Source organism: Lathyrus oleraceus, chromosome 6, assembly GCF_024323335.1.
Source record: "Lathyrus oleraceus cultivar Zhongwan6 chromosome 6, CAAS_Psat_ZW6_1.0, whole genome shotgun sequence".
NCBI classification, from domain to species: domain Eukaryota; kingdom Viridiplantae; phylum Streptophyta; class Magnoliopsida; order Fabales; family Fabaceae; genus Lathyrus; species Lathyrus oleraceus.
Genome location: NC_066584.1, coordinates 446,458,141 through 446,463,407, shown reverse-complemented (window position 1 = coordinate 446,463,407; position 5,267 = coordinate 446,458,141). Strand labels below are relative to the sequence as shown.

Below are 5,267 nucleotides of genomic sequence, written 5' to 3'. Positions count from 1 at the left end.
GGAAAATGTTAGGGCATGTAATTTGAATTTTGTTTGAAGTTAGTTAATGGTTGGTTGTTTAGGTTAAAAATTTGTTATAGTTAAGGGTCAATTAGATGTTAAGCTGGAGGTTAGTTACGACGGTGTGAGGTAACAATTAAGGCAATGCATGTATGGCCTTTATGTCATGGTTGCTATATATGTGAATGATTTTATGATGATGGATAATGCTAGATGCAAACATGGATCTATATTTTCTTTTTGATTGCTACAATTAGGGTGACTTAGCATGAGCTGAACTGGTTTCACTTGCCTTATTTTGAACTGCATTGTTGTACTACATTAAATTTTGAATCCTGATGTACATGACATGTATGCTTTGCTTAAAACTTGCATCAAATTATGAAATGTATTGTCATTAGATTTTTAGGTACAAAAAATGTCCTAAGTTTGAATGTCACTTGGTATGGAATATGAGTATGATTGAATAGTTTGAATTTAAGTGGATAGTGTGAATGAATGCATAATGTGTTGTTCTGACTTGCATTGCTCCTGGTTTTCTTGATTGGAATTGTGATGTGGTTTAGGGTGTCTTGAAATGTGAACTGTCATGAGTGTTGCATTGTGTATGTTGTATGGTTTGTTATGATATGGATCTGTTACGGGTTTTTGTATGGCTTGAATGGTGAATGCATTGTATTATGTTATCTTAACTTGAGGTGTATTTGGTTCATGCATGTGTGATAATGTATGTGGTTTAAATTATTGTTTTAGAATGCTTGGCATGAAGAATGCATTTCCTTATTAAATTGTATGTCCGGTATGTTATGATCTTTTGAGTTGCATAGTATGAACATGTCCATATGAGTGCACTTAGTAAGCATCTATTTTACACTATGATACTGATGTTGTTTGGTAACAAGTGTTTGTCTGGTGCAAGTATTGCAGGCATTGGATGGCTGGTGTGACTGTCTGGTAGCTAGTCTGACATAAAGTTTGGTGGTTTTTCATGCCAAGGTACAAGGCCCACCATGATTTTAGGCATGAAATACACATTTAGGCACATGGTCAAAAGATGAAAGATGAAGATGAATAAAACTTGGAGACTATAGGAGAAATAGGTATAGGGTAGAAAGTCAACGTTTGTCAACTGTTTGACCAAAAGTTAACAGTTGACCAAAAATTCAATTGTGACTAAGATGCATATTTTTTAATGTACTCTCCATTTTTGCAACGTGATCTTGAATTTGAAATGGATCTTGACTTTTGTAAATGGTAGTTGATTTTTTAACTTTCTTTTCAAGTAATAAAATATGTTTCCCTCCATTTTGTGAATTTGAATTTTGAATTTGAACTTCCAATAGTCCATCCTTTAATCAATGGCCAAATGTAATGTATTCAAATGAAAGTAGTAGTGGAATGTGAAAGTCAAAGTGACTTTGTCAACAAAGTCCACCTTCCATGGTTGACTTTGACCAAAATTCAACTTGTGATTCAAATTCCTTGTAGCTCTTCTTTCTTCCAATTCTAAGGTTTCATATGATGACCAATAATCCAAATTAAATTATTCTAAAAGCAAAGCCCTAATCCATAAGGATTTATTTGACTGCCCTATATTTAGAATGGTCCACATAATAAAGTCTTTCTTTAAGAAAACCTTATGATCATGAAGTAATATCTCATATATTGAGACAATCCACTTTAATTAGTTGAGATCCAAACATCATAAACTCTTAGACCTATTAATGTTACACGTAGATGTAAATGAATGAATGACCTTAACTAAAATGGATGATTGGGGTATATGTATGCAGATGAATTAAAAGCTATGAGCAAGATAAAATGAATGAGGGGTAGGGAAAATTTGGGGTATGACAACTTCCCATATTTAATCATCTTAAACCCGAAGGTATGAGTAGCAATGGCTTTCATCCATTCTAGACAAAGAATGATTAAATACAAAGATTTAAAAAATTTCACTCTGAAGAGAAGATACAAGTATAAGTGTTTAGGTTTTTTTGTTTTGCATCCACCAATAAGTTTTGGCAGGTATTAGTAGTTGTGATATTCTCGTAGGGTTCCACAAAGGTAAGAAGATCGATTGTTTACTTAAAAGAGGCAAGTAATTGAGGTTATATAGGTTATTTTCAAATTTTGAGGTTTTCTCATGCAAAAGGCAGAGACGTCTTGTAAAAGCCAAGTGAGACTTTGTAAGGGAATGGCGGGATTTACCGCCACAAAAGGTTAAGAAGACTTGCAAAAGGAAAGTAAAGGAGTATGAAACATCCTCATGCAAAAGGCAATGAGAACTCCTTAGCAAAAGACTAAGAAGAATGATGAAAGTAGATTTGATTTCTCATGTAAAAGACAATGATAATCCCTTAGCAAAATACTAAGAATAAGGATGAAATTGAATGTGATTTCTCACGTAAAAGGAAATGAGAACCCCTTAGCAAAATGCTAAGAATAAGGATGAAAGTGAATGTGATTTATCACGCAAAAGACAATGAGAATCCCTTAGAAAACGGATAAGAAAAAGGATGAAAGTGAATGTGATTTCTCACACAAAAGGCAATGATAACCCCTTAGCAAAAGGCTAAGAATAAGGATAGAAGTGAATGTGATTTCTCACGCGAAAGGAAATGAGAACCCCTTAGCAAAAGGATGATAATAAGGATGAAAGTGAATGTGATTTATCAAGAAAATATCAATGAGAATCCCTTAGAAAAAGGCTAAAAATATGGATGAAAGTGAATGTAATTTCTCACGTAAGAGGCAATGAGAACCCCTTAGCAAAAGGCTAAGAATAGTGATGAAAGTGAATTTGATTTCTCACGCAAAAGGCAATGAAAATTCCTTAGCAAAAGGCTAAGAATAAGGATGAAAATGAATGTGATTTTCATGCAAAAAGCAATGAGAATCCCTTAGAAAAAGGATGATAATAAGGATGAAAGTGAGTGTGGTTTATCACACAAAAGGCAATGAGAATCCCTTAGCAAGAGGATAAGAATAAGGATGAAAGTGAATGTGATTTCTCAAGCAAAAGGAAATGAGAATTCCTTAGCAAAAGGCTAGGAGGACTTGCAAAAGGGAAGTGAATAGTAAATGCAATCCCTCACACAAAAGGAAATGAAGGCCTTTTCTCATGCAAAGGGCGAAAAAGGCTTTCAAAATTAAAGCATAGGATGAAGTAATTTTTCCTCTCCAAAAGGCATAAGAGACTTGTAAAAGGAAAGCAAAAGGAGACATGCATTATTTTTTTACAAAAGGCAGAGACTAGTTAAAAAGGGTAAGCAAAGGTAGAAATATACTTTCTTATGCAAAAGGTAGAGGATACCTAGAAAGAATAACCAAAAAGAAGTAAACCAAAGAATCTCCTCATGAAAAAGGCAAGGGGTACGTATAAGAAATAAGTGTAAACAAATGAATCTATCCATGCAAAAGACAAGGGGAACTTGAAAAAGGTAATGTAAGACCCTAATTTTGATCCTAAGATCCCTCATGGCATCATATCATTGCTCATTATATTGCCTCAAGGATCATAACATGTTTGGCTCCTTAACTCTAGGGTTGGGACTTGTGTGAGTGGTTTGAGATCACCAAGCATGCTTATATTGTATACTATTGCTTTTATTATTTTGATTACTAACCAAAAGTATAAAAATATGTCACAAACTCTTTTTGTTTTGAAGCTCAAGTGATCATGTGCTCCCTTGCTCCTAGGAGGCTCTTAAGCTCAAAGAAATGGTTAGATGAAGGTGAGAGAAAGCATGAAAATGGTCCACAAATCTCCTAGCCACCATATATGTCTCTCAAGTATCTCAATTTGCCAATTTGATCAAGATAACCCAAAAGGCTTGGGGATTGTTTCCCAAGGAAACCCTAATTCAACTGTGCCTTGCTCATGAAGCAACCTCAACCTATGATCAAATGCAATCAAGGGAAGTTCTTTAATTCATTATTTTATGCATATATGAGCCTATTTGAGGATCCTCAATCATTCATTCATCAAGATTAGAAGTTTGGCCTTGAGAAGTTGACCAGTCAAGTCATCTGACTAAATTGAGGATCACTGAGATACAACTTTTGATGTGGTTGTCAAATGACGATGACCCCAAGAGAAAAATATTTCTTAAGAACCATATGAATAACTTTCATGTTTATCAAAAATCCATTTGAAACTTGGAAGGTCATCATTCATTTCAAAACATTATAGGTCATTTTGACTGAAACCCTAATTTTGGGTCAACTTCCCAAGGACCTAACTTCCTTATTTTTTATGATTTTGAGGTGAGACCAAATGCATTGGAAAGCTTAAGATGTATAATTCAAATGTTATGTTGGACAAAATTTCATAATCCTAAAATAAATACATGTGATAATACAAAACATTATAGGTCACTTTGGACCTAAGTCATTGAATTTGAAAAATGTCCAACTTCAAGTGCCCATAACTTCTTTATGAAAAATCCAAATGATGCAAAATTTGAGTCTAAATTGATCATTTTGAAACTACAACTTTGTTGTTGGAGGTTCTTCCATTTGAGGCTTGCATCATTGAAACCGAAGGGCTTAAAGAGGTTTGCTTTCATTGAAAATTTTCAAAGGGTGACCTAGACATGTTTTGTACCCAAACCTTCACAACCAGTTTTCATAAATTTCCAATTGCCAAATGAATTTTTCCCAACATGACTTTTGTTCTTTATTTCAAGGGATTTCTAACCATTACTCACATTAATCTTTTGGACTTTCCATGTGTGAGTTTCGAAGAGCTTTCTATTTAGGTCCATTTTTGCATTTCATGTTATAACTTCATGTGCAAGAAAATGCCAATCCAATTGCACGTCCAATTCAATTCCATTTGAGTTCAGCATGGCTTATCACACATCATTGGGTCTTACATGCGCCTGTATGTGCCCATGCAAGGAGGATTCAAATTTCATGCACACGAGGGAACCATGCTTCTCATCACATTTCAACTATAAATAAGTGTGCATTCTCATTCAAATGGAAACCAAGTGGAGATCTAAATTGCTGCTGAATTGAAACCCCAACCCTCACCAAAGGAATTTTCAGTTTTCTTTCTCTTTTTCAAGCTTGAAATTCAACATCATTAGTTGATTTTTAAAGCTCAATTCCTTAACCTAGCATCACCATCACACTTCTAGAGAAAAAGTAGATCAAGAGCTTGAAGAATTCATGCTGTTTAAAGCTTCATTTCAGAGGTAGAACCTCAAACTTTTTTGATTTAGATCTTGCAATACAATGTGAATTCCTTTGGTTTTTGC

The 5,267-nt window shown here is 34.3% G+C and overlaps 1 long non-coding RNA gene across 1 annotated transcript in view; it reads left to right on the top strand.

Moving 5' to 3' along the window:
- LOC127097796 (uncharacterized) overlaps nt 1–1,305 on the top strand; it is a 13,720-nt gene extending 12,415 nt beyond the window's left edge. The window contains exon 2 of the long non-coding RNA XR_007793177.1: nt 928–1,305. This is a non-coding gene — a long non-coding RNA (uncharacterized LOC127097796). The remainder of the gene's footprint in view (nt 1–927) is intronic.
- Nucleotides 1,306–5,267: the final 3,962 nt, after the last annotated feature.